This window comes from Colias philodice, chromosome 10 (assembly GCF_061535455.1).
Source record: "Colias philodice isolate Cphi_HAF_F1 chromosome 10, ilColPhil1 Martin Lab GWU primary, whole genome shotgun sequence".
Lineage (NCBI taxonomy): Eukaryota > Metazoa > Arthropoda > Insecta > Lepidoptera > Pieridae > Colias > Colias philodice.
The window spans coordinates 8,898,802-8,911,190 of record NC_143095.1 but is presented as its reverse complement, the minus strand read 5'-3'; the positions used below and the strand labels follow the sequence as shown (position 1 = coordinate 8,911,190).

The 12,389-nt window shown below is 33.1% G+C and overlaps 1 protein-coding gene across 3 annotated transcripts in view; it reads right to left on the bottom strand.

Annotated features, from left to right (window-relative positions):
* The window catches only part of LOC149485357 (uncharacterized), a 50,799-nt gene that overhangs the window by 26,729 nt on the left and 11,681 nt on the right, over window positions 1–12,389 (bottom strand). Inside the window, exon 1 of one of the 3 annotated variants that reach the window (XM_089700158.1) lies at window positions 1,879–2,069. The exons of the other annotated variants lie outside the window; for them this stretch is intronic. The gene's annotated coding sequence lies outside the window, so the exon portion shown is untranslated. Of the gene's footprint in view, window positions 1–1,878; window positions 2,070–12,389 lie in introns of those variants that run through there. 3 annotated transcript variants of the gene reach the window in all.

Genomic DNA, 12,389 nt, shown 5'->3' with positions numbered 1-12,389 from the left:
AATATTGTTATGCATTGTTGAGGTCATTATGATAATATGTTAATAATTAAATGATAACTATATAAAATGATGTACAACTAAGTCTCTGCGTATCATCGTTGTGGAACATTGAACATTCCGAAGGACAAGAAGTCACGTCACGCATCAATACCTCATTTGAAATGTTAACAATGAACATTATAGAATAATAATTTACAAACATCATGTATCTTTCGAATCGTACTACTCGTTCGAACCGCTACAATAGAGATAAATAAAAATAAATACGCACCAGTGGGTCGACACTTAGAACATCGTTTTGGTTAGGCTTCCATTATCAAGCAATTTTAAACTTCATTCCATTGACATAGAGTTCAAATTATTTTGTACTTTTCCAAGACCTAAGGTCAAGTCTGGCTTGCCAACATTTAGAAAAAATAAAAATATTAATGTTGGCCTCTCCGATGTAATCATATAATAAAAGATTTAATATTTTAGTTTTAATTATTTATTATTATTTCTTCTTTTTTTTTAAACCTTATTTTTGTACATTTTAATTTTAAGCTAGTACATTAATAAATTATTTCTTTCTTTCTTCAATTTCTTGTCAATGGTTAAGACTTAAGCATAGACAACGTCTTGATGTTGATTTGTTGTTTGAAATTTGAATTCAAAATGGCGTTTTATTTTATTGTTTTGGTGGATGTTTACAAAGTTTGTTCTTCGTATATCGTAAATTTTGTTATTTACTCAGTTAATGTACAGTACATTTTTTAATTTGTAATATTTCTGCCAAAAGTGAAAAAAGAAGAAAAAGTGTTATATTGTGTACCTAAACAATGTTAAAATCTTTGTGTGTAATAATTGTGATTTGTGACTAAATATTTGCAATATGTACCCAATGACTGTTCTTTATGGAAGATAAAACATAATAATTACATAACAATTTATGAGAAAACGTCTCCACGTCATGTTCTGGCTGTAGATCAATTGGAGGAGAAAGAAAACAACGGCTTCTTCATATACAATTCCAATATGGCGATCCGAACGGCAACGATATATTGGTATCGAAATTTAGAACGAGATTTAATAGAAATCCCGCAAAATATTTCAAGGAAAAGTATAAAATGTGAATCTAGTTGTATTCACATAATATTTAAGCCGAATTCAGTCCTACATGCCTAAATAAAGATATTCAGTAAAATTCAAATGGAATTATCCATTTTTGCTGATAATAGTGAGTTTTAATATTATATAAAAATGTTATTATGTAATTAATATTATAATAAACTTATTCATCTACATTGTTGTTTTATTTTTAATTTCCTATAAATTTGAATATATGGATGAGAATTAGTAGTGTTGTTACTTGTTACCCAGCATCGATAATTTTATCGATATCGATATGAAGTTTTATCGATACTAGCACTCATAAAGAGACATCACTAGCAACGTCTACTTTTTAAATGTTGGCAGCAATGTGGGTCATGTTTGACGTAAATTCTTCATAGGTTGGTATATAAGATTTGACCTAAGTAATACATGCACATGTGTGCGTGAGCTCGAAATCGAAGTACTGAGTGCCGTCTCTTACTATATTACTTGCTCTGTGATACGCACATAATCTTCGTGGGGGTAACGCACTTGTTGGGTTCTCTACATCTTTCCCACTCGCACACGACTGTTCAAGTTTTTTGCTCTACGCCGAGTCATCGCCTTTACCAGTTCTTTATTTTTAATGATAACGACATAACTCGTGGCAAAACTGGTGAACCTTTCACTGAGCGCTCCTCATTTATTCAATTTGCGCAATAATATTTGCGAGTTGTATAACTTATAATTTTGTTTCAGAAAAGATTTTATCAAAAGAGAAACGTGGTAAATTGTTACGTTACTCACCCGTATATCTACGAAATACTCGTGAGCTCGAATAAATTGCAAAACCATAAACTGCAAGGTTACACGCACTTTTTCACAGAACAAGTTTTCTAGTAACAGTCGCGCACGTACCGATTGAAGATTTTTTCCATTAAAACGTGAGCTGCGAGTAAGAAACCGTCAGCGCGTTCGGAGTCAGAACCCAGACTGAGACCTGTTCTAGAGAAAGTGACCGTTTTGAAGCGATTACTTTCCAGCGGCAGTCCAGTTTGGTAGAGTCTTTGGTTGGTTATGCGCTGCTTCGGAGGCTACCGTTACCCCGTTTTGTGCAACGAGGTCACGTATATAAACTTCCAAATTTAACATTTTCCTTCTGATTTAATTAGATGAGATGAAAATTTTAAAATTAATCACATCGTTTCTAATTACCGATGTTGTAACCTGTGCATTATTATAATAAAAAAAGCTTCACGAAAATAATCGCATTGCAAATTGCAATATTGTATACAGACCTACATAACTGTTACATAAAAAAATATTAAATGAATCAAGTGTTCAATTTCTGTTTAGGTATAAATTATAGTTATAAAAATATTGTTAAGAACTTTTTAGATTACATATTTGCAGTAGGCATTAAATGTGATTTTTATTTTTAAATTTTAGTAAGCTATAGTATTAAAAAATTACATTCATATCACCATTACAAAATTTTTAGACTTCCTCATAAATGTTTAATTTTGAATTACATATTAAAATTTTAAAGTACAACTTTGGGAACCACTGTCGAGGCAACGCATTTATTTAGTTACCTACATGTTTTATTATTTTTTCAGGTTAATCCAAATTAAACCGGTAACTATTATAATATTATATTTTTATCTGTACTCGTAATAGTACATACCTACTAAAACAAACGGCTAAATATAATTATTGAAACTTACCATCAAATCGATACCCATTCATATTTAAATACGCAGATTTATAATCTGCAAATTTAACTTTACGAATGAAATAAAAGTATAAGTTATAGTGTCGACAAGTGGCCACAAGACACAAAGTGAGCGACACTGGCCTGACCTTGCGCACTCACGGACACAACAATTGGGTCAGTGGGTCAGTAATTTTGCACTTTTTTCAAACGACGCACTGTACTCACAAACGGTTGGTATGGCAACCGCTTCTTGATAGACCTCATTCCATTTTGTTTTGTTTTGCTAACGTTTGGACCTTGGTTTGGACTATTCTCGCAATTGTCGGATTACTTTTCGAATAGAGATGTTATTATATTAGGATTTATGGGAAATTATTTAACGCTTTGCAAGCTCTGCTATTTTATTATTAAGATTTAACATCTAAAAACAGTTGCAGTTACTTAGCTTTATGCGGTGTAGAAAAAAGATTTAGAAAAACAAGGATTGAAGATTTTCTGGAATGTGCTAGTCACGTAGACTAAATAAGTATAATCTACATAAGTAACTGAAGTTTTAAAATTAAACCAAAAAATGTACGTCAGTGATAATAACCGATCTTCCATAAATATGTTTGTGGCAGTTAAATGTGTTACTTATAAAATATAAAATATATATATTTTAACTTCATATACGTTGTGAGATACTGAAATAAAATTATAAATAATCATGTGTTTCGATTTAATATTACACTAGATACGTGCTTATATCATGCGTAGGTACGTGAATTTTGTTATAAATTAAACTATCGTCTGTTTAATTGCACGCCTCATAAGCGAAGCGTTGAGGTGGGTACTACTGTCACTTCGCGCAAAACATCTGATTTTTCAAACTTAAAATGTATTTATGTATCATACATTGCACTTGTAAGATAATACATACACACACATATTAAGAAAAAACACTATTTCTAACGTTCATGATATTTTTGATGTCATTTTTGTTATTTAAACTAGTTAAAAAACAGTTTAAAAAAGTTCTGTCTTGGACGTCCGTGTGTCTGTATGTGCGGATCCTTTTTCTTGTTAACACGATAGCGACCGAAATACTTTACTAATCAAGTCTTTTTTTTCTCTTACGCTTGAGTATGCTCAGGAATAGAACCCTTTCATTTTTCAGGGTCTGATTCGATGTGGTTTAATTGTTATTAAACAAACAAAAATAATAATTAATAAATATTTATTAAAAAAAAAATATGAGGCGTGCACTTTTGGATTTTCCAAATTATTTAAAATTCCTATTAGTTTATTATCCGAAATAACTCGACAAAAAAAATTACAAGCTGTGTTCAATAAATAAATATTAAGCATAGACTATAGACAAGGCAGAAAGGCAGAAAAAATAAATGTCAATGTCAGATCCTAAAAAAAAAACAATTACCGTCCATCTGTGTGCACTGTGCAGGTAGTGGTTTTGTGGCCATTTACACAAAAAATTGACTTGAACAATTTACAATATACATATCTATTGACAAGAATAAACAAAGTTATTTTTTTTAGATTTAATCATTAACAAATGGTTTTCAAATAGGTATGCGTATGTATATTAAGTAAGTAGCTCTTTGTCTCTATTAATATATTCTATTGCTGAATTAATATTTCCTTAACGTATATTGGTTATTATGTATTTTAGTATTGCCTTATGTAGGTATTTACTTAAATAAAATATTTTATTTCAATATCGTCATGATATTTTAGTTTTGAGAATAATTTTATTTTGTCTACAATAAAGAGGGACTAATTTTCATAACAAACTACATTTTCGAGCGCAGGTACATCCCACGCAGTTTGTTAAGTATAAATAACATTGCCAATGAAATTATTAACAGCTTCCTCGGATCACACATGTCAACGGTATTATGTGCTTTATTTATTAGTGGTATACTGCACTACATCGTCAAAATAGTATATGCAAAAATAGACTGCTCGTTAGTTGTTAGTTGTTACTGTCTATATTTACTTCATACGCGAACATGGATTCGTAATTCGTATCCACCACGACGACAGTCAGCGGTCGCTGCATTGCAAGTTGCAACACATGTTGCGCAAGCGAGATCCGCAGGGCGCAGACAATATTACTATCGTAATGACGTGCGCTTGCAATATTAAATATTGGGCAATTACAGCACAATTATAAACAATTGAAATTACCTACTATAAAATTTCCAATAAGCGATTATTTGTATTAATTCTTGTTATTAATACTTTGTCATTTACATCATAAAATCATTCACAGCATCCCACACTGCATTGTATTCTTTGCCAGAAAAAAACAGATCGTGTCGATCTATCCGAGCGGTTCGAATTCTCGTTCGTAGAGCAGAGTGCGGGGTGCGGGGCGAGGGGCGCGCTTACAAATAATAATAACTCGGCGCGATTACAAGCGAGTCATCGACCTTCGAAATATCTGACCTGCGCCGCGCTCCGCAAGGTTGCGCTTGCACACGACGCACGACATCGCGCACGGCTTGTTCGATTGACTCGAATATCTCTTTAATATTCTCTACCGTTTAGTTTCGCATCGTTTGATCAATTAGCCTGTCAGTCTCAGATTACACGTCTCTGCGACTCGCGAGCGTTATCATTCAACGTCTTTTCTTAACATAATAATATATCTAGTAAATAACGAAAGAAGTTTATGTAAGCGTGAAATTCTTGAGCTCAAGTGACGTGATTGCAAAATCGGACAATGCTCTCAACGCCCTTTTGAATATTTTTTCAAACAACTCGCATAATTTTCTACATTGCGAATTCTTATCGTGCGTTTGCCGGCTGTATTTAATCCGATATTGATTGTCTGTCGACTATCGCGGTGCTATTAGACTTGTGTTTTATTTTTATTTGATGACCTTTATTCCGTTCTGACAACTTCAAGGTACGTATTTGTCGAAATTCTCGAAAAAACTTGTTTTACTCGAAAATGCAGGCGCATGATTTGCGAAGGTCATATGAGCAATTACACTATCGACAACGATCTTGTGGACAAAGTTTTATGTACATAATATCTATTTATCTAAATATAAATACTCATTACGTTTTATGATGTGAACGTAAAATTTACGATTACATATTTTTCAAATAATTTAAATAAAATTCGAGTAGCTCCACAATCTACATACTACATATTACGTTACGAGTTACGACTGATTACGAATTTACCACCGTCTCTATCTACTTACTAAGTTTAAAAAAAAATACTAATAATGCATAGGTACTTCACAGATGGGATTTTAATTTCATTACTTCTATTAATTTAAAACCAACTGAAAGCGCGCGGGCTATCACAAAATCAAATTGTTTTTAACTTGCTTTCCGCCCACGTTCTCTCCCGGAGCACTTTACTGCATCACATAGAAGCCTTTTTATACAATTTAATTTCCGTTCCCCTTTAAACATTTTTTTCATTCGCAGAAAAATTACTTTATATTAGTCGCCAAGGTTTATTCTGTTTCTATGATTAAGTTCACTGGAACTCTCCAACCGTTTTGGTGTGAAACGGACATGTAATAAATGTTCGACTGCCAAATGTCAGTCAAATGTTCAATTTCTCATTTTTATATCATTAGCCACATAAAACAAATTGTACTTGGAACAAGTATTTGGTACTCTATTAAAACCCACTTAAATGTATACCTTAATTTGTTATGACTTAAGTACGACAAACCATTTTTCAGTAAATGTTAACACAAGTCAAGGCCACAACTATTGATGATTTTCGTGTTAACTTGTTCAGTAAAAATCGTTCTTACTTCCTTATTGGCATTGTTAGAATTAATTAGTAGGTATTTATAGCGGGTTAACTGACATTCAACGTGGACGAACAAAAAATTAAGCATATAAATTATAATGGAACAATATTTTCTATATGGAATTTATCTATAAAAACATTATTATTGTGTAAGGCTAGACTCGTGATTCATGTTTACAATTGAGAAAATTTTATTTGTAAAAATTATTTAGCAGAAAAAAGAGTTATGTTTATTTTTTTTTAATTAAAATCTTGATAATACAGACAATTTATGACAAAAATATCGAGGAACTGACTTATTTAAAAATAGAAGACGTGCATTGCTCTACCACAGAGTCGCAATAACTCGTGGAAGTTGCAGATTTTATTGAAATGAAATTTCAAATTATTTACTACGGAGTAAGGCTCTCAATAGGAAATGATGTCACTCTGTACTCATGGTTTGTGGCAGGAATCAATAGCCTTAGCTTTATTTTCATATTGGTGTGGTGTCGCACGAGGTCGACGGAGGTGAACACCCCACCAAGGAGAACCGTTGACCCTAGTCGATTATATCCGCGTAGACACCTTGGGCACAATTCAATAAGGCAGTGCGTGAAACAAGGATTATTTTGCTTGTATTTAAAACAGATCTGTTATATAGGTACATACTTGTATTTCTAATTGAATAAATCTTTATTCAATAACATAATACATATCATTGGTGCACGTGGTCTTGATTTGCTTTTCGCGAAATCATGTCAAAATGTAACATGTCTCTCACATGTGCTGCAGTACTGTGTAAGCTTGGCCTTAATAATTATGATATGATAAAGGTAAGAAATACAAGTCATATATATTATATTCTCTATACAGATAACTAGCTTTCCGCCTGCGGCTTCACCCGCGTTTTCTAAGAAAAACCCGCATAGTTCCCGTTCCCGTGGGATTTCGGGGATAAAACCTAGCCTATGTTACTCGTGGATAATGTAGCTTTCGAATGGTGAAAGAATTTTTAAAATCGGTCCAGTAGTTTATGAGCCTATTCATTACATCAACTAACTATCAAACTAACAAACAAACAAACAAAGTTTTCCTCTTTATAATATTAGTGTAGATGTAGATTAAGAAAAAACATAGATAAAAAATGCGTTAATTACAACAAAAAAGAGAAGAATTGCCTTGTGAGTTATTACCTTCAAAACGTGCTTCTGAATAATTTTAATTAAGTACCTACCAGGAATCGAAAGCAAGTCAAATTAATTAAGTCCTCATTTTACGGCGTATTGTTAAGAAGTAAAAGATCACTTGCTCCGAATCAAAATCAAATTATTCATGAATAATTTATATTTAAAATTGTTATAATTATGTATGTATTTCAAATACTGAATTCGTACATAATATGTAGTTAAGCATAACTACATATTATGTACGAATTCAGTTTAATTGGTAGCTTATGAAAATAAAGTCGATTATAAAAGCGATGTATGGTAATAAAGTAATAACATGGTATAAAGTAGCTAGCTGATATAATTTGAGTTTTTACTACGATATCCTCATTAAACAATGTAACCGTTGGAAAATGGAAATACATTGGATACCGTTGTGGTCCGCTAGGGAGCTCGGAGCCTCTCCTTCCGGGTTCATAAAATTTTACGCTACGTAACCATGACTTCGTGAGTTTTTGCTGTCGGTTGGCGCCCTGCATGGTTTCAATTATAATTTTTGCAAGTTATAATAATTGTAAGTTGGCATGATCTTGAAAATAACTTTTAACAAAAAGTATTTTTAATTTTTTAATATTTATTTGCGAAAAATTGAATATATGTATAGATTTATTCAGCTTCACTTATTAATTTGTGAATTGTAAAAAAAATTCAAATGAATAACGATGCTCATGCCTCTTTGTTTCAGATGTGAAAATTCGATGTCTTCATAGTGACGATATAACAAATCGATATTGATACCTACATAATATATATGGATGTTCTCATAAAAAGAAAAACATTACCATAGCATAGATAACATACCATTACCATTTTATCTGAGTTAAAATGAAAATGACATAACCAGGCTGTGAACCCAAACAGGGACAAAGTAAAACCAGGTAGATCATATCACGTCGCACCCCTAACCGAATAAAAAATTTCCAGTTTATCCATACACCCTCAAGTTTTATGCTTAACCTTCATCCGGCGACCTTAAACTTTGAAACATGTATTATTTGTGTCATCTAGTTATTATGTATGTAATACGGAGTGTAAACATGTAACGTATTGAGTCGTGAAGGACAAACCTTGAACTTTGTGGATTATCTGCGCATCCGTATCGCTGGCATTATCATGCATCTCGCTTTCATCTTCGCGAATCAGTTCGATTGTACCATTGTTAACTTTATCTTTAAATTGAATTACTATATTTTTTATCATGAACACAGTCCTTTTATTATGTTGTGTAAAAAATATGTAAAACCATTACTCTTTAGTCTTTTGTACGTAGGTAGGTAAGTACTAAGTACTCTTATTACAGATTTTGTGACCAATTTATTCGGTTAAATGTTCGTATTAGAATTGTTATACATATATGTAAAAAAACAAGGGTTAAGGGTCGTTTATTCGATGTTAAATATTCATAGCCTTCTGAACACCTGCTTCACAGAGGGTAGAAGTTTCAACACAAAGTTTAAAGTTACTTTGTACGGAATCAAAGGTCTCTTAATAATGAAGGTATTTTAATATGAAAAGGAACACGTTCAATATAATATAAGAAATCACTAAATCGTTAAACAGCAAGGGAATACAAATTGGATTAGCTTTTTAAGTGGAGACTAGTATACAACCGCATAATATGCATCCTTGCGGCTTGCATCCTTATTGGACGTTATTAGATTTAAACTAATAATAATCCTTTCCGGTTGATACTATTTCTCTATAGATTTTGCACTTGAAATATTTATCGTGAAAATATTAAAAGTTAAAACCAAGTCCCGCAAACAACATAAAACTTTCGACTATTTTTGGCTTTGTTACGAAACGGTTTGCGAAAGCGTTTGTTGCGACACCCGAACGTTTTTGACGGAGCCACAACCTTCCTCGCGATATCATCGAAACCGGTATGCGAATGCTAATTAACGCGATATCAGAATACGTGGGAGTCTTCGGGCAGACCGTAGACACATTCATCGTTTTCGTTACTGTTAGAATACAAGACACAAGTGTAGAATTGGGTGGTTGTTAGGTTACAGGTAAGTGCATAACTAGAATATGGAGATGGCGGTAAGCTACGCGGCTCGGTCGGGAACTGGTTCAAGAGGGGCGCGGAGGGCCCCAGACGGGACGTCATTGACCTGCGGCCCGCCCCCGCGCCCCGCCGCCGCGCGAACCGTAACTTCATTGTATTGCTGCACTGCGAATCGAATTCGGTGTAGCGGAGACGTTTTTGCTTGTTCCGCCGTCGCCGTGGAAACTTGATTAAACGGCTTTTTAGACAACCGGCCGTGTAGGTAATGGAATTTGACGGGGAAATATTCCATTAAGATACTGCAACATACAACGCTGCTCTGTCCCGACCCCATTTGTTTTTGTAATTAAATCTACTCCTTTGTTGTAGAGTTGTAAAGCGTACACACCGACCGACAACGTGAACTTTTAAGGGAATGTGATACGTTTAGTTGGGTTTGCTTTTCTGGGTCAAGTTCGTTTTAATTAAAATGCGATTAAAAATTATTTTGATAAAATTCTCGATTATTGTTTTTTCTTAAGTTTTTTCTGCGAGTTCATTTAAAACTGAATCGTTGATTTACACGATCCCACTTATTACTTATCAATCTACGGCAAAATTTAGATCAAAAAACCTTTGGTAGAAAAGTCGATGGATACTTTGCACAAACGCACATTTTTGCTCCAAAAAGAAATAAGTAACACTGAGAGAAACGCAAAAGCTGAGTTTATTCAATAAACGTACGAACGATTCAATCAACGAACAACTAGATACAGTAGTAACAGCTTACCTACCTATACGTTTATTTTATAAAAATTATCTCGAATAAAAATCCATTTACTTTCCATTTTATAAACATCGGTATTGTTAAGTGTGATTACATTATTGACTATAATTACGAAAAAAAACCTTTCAACAACATACTACCAGTACCAGCGCAAAAACAGTAATTAAAAACAACGTCAACGGCACACACATCCTTTTAAAATTTAAATAATTTGCTTTGTATAACAATGACCTTTAACTACCTGATATTCTGAAAGTGGAAGGTGAATAGGTGAATAAACTTCGTCAAAACACCGAATGCAGAATAATTAATGTTAGCAATGCTTATCAACGACTGTTCATTGTATGACTTCATATATCATAAAGGTATTTGCACATAATTAATTACAATGAAAACGTTCTTCCATCTCATTTCCTCATGGCTTTGATCCCCTATAATTTCTATAATAGAATCGTCTCCTTGGTTATACATAATACATATATCAAACATTTTCAGCATTTTTCACTCAAGCTATATTTTTAGGGTTCCGTAGCCAAAATGGCAAAAACGGAACCCTTATAGTTTCGTCATGTCCGTCTGTCCGTCTGTCCGTCTGTCCGTCTGTCACAGCCGATTTACTCGGAAACTATAAGTACTACAGTGATGAAATTTGATGGGAATATGTGTTGTATGAACCGCTACAAAAATATGACACTAAATAGTAAAAAAAAGAATTGGGGGTGGGGCCCCCCATACATGTAACTGAGGGATGAAATTTTTTTTTTCGATGTACATACCCGTGTGGGGTATCAATGGAAAGGTCTTTTAAAATGATATAAAGTTTTCTAAAAAACATTTTTCTTAAAGTGAACGGTTTTTGAGATATCAGCTCTCAAAGTCGTAAAAAGTATGTCCCCCCCCCCTCTATTTTTATAACTACGGGGTATAAAATTCTAAAAAAAATAGAGGTGATGCATGCTAATTAACTCTTTCAACGATTTTTGGTTTGATCAAAGTATCTCTTATAGTTTTTGAGATAGGTTGATTTAACTGTAATTTATTATATTTGCTGCTACGGAACCCTTTGTGCGCGAGCCCGACTCGCACTTGGCCGGTTTTTCAATTAAGGGGGTTCCGTTCCCTCATGGAGAAGTTTATAGTAAAAAAATCTTTATCATTTTAAAAGTTATCCTATAACATTTATAATTTATATGCTATAATCCTATTTTTATTACATACTAGCGGTCCGCCCCGGCTTCCCCCGTGGTACATATTTACGTTTTCTCTACATAAGAACCATCCTCGTACTTCAAGGAATATAATAAAAAAAGAATTATCGAAATCGGTTCAGCCGTTCTCAAGTTATGCGCTTACCAACACATTTTGGGATTCATTTTTATATTATAGATTTAGAAATCAGCAATACTTTGAGCAGCAGTAACCTATTCTTATTTCTTATTAAAGTTCTCACTTCTCCGAGGAAGTTTTACAATCTATAATTACTTTAAAAATTTATTAACATTTATGATATACATACATACTATTATTACTAACTAGCGTGCCAGTACATTGACCGAAAATAAGTGTTTGCTTCGACAGTAAAAGCCCCCATTTCCTTCCATCTACGATAAATGCAAAATGGCCAAAAATCTACGCAGATATTTAGTACGCCTGACGTACACGTATAAACACAATGATTAGTGATTACATAGTTTAACATAAATAATAGAGTGAAATACGTTATTTACTTTAAAATAGCATTGTAATACAGAAGCCAATGTCCTCTCACAATTAAATAAACATCTTTACTTAGCTGACATCAATTTGGTTGTATTTAAATTACAAATATGTAT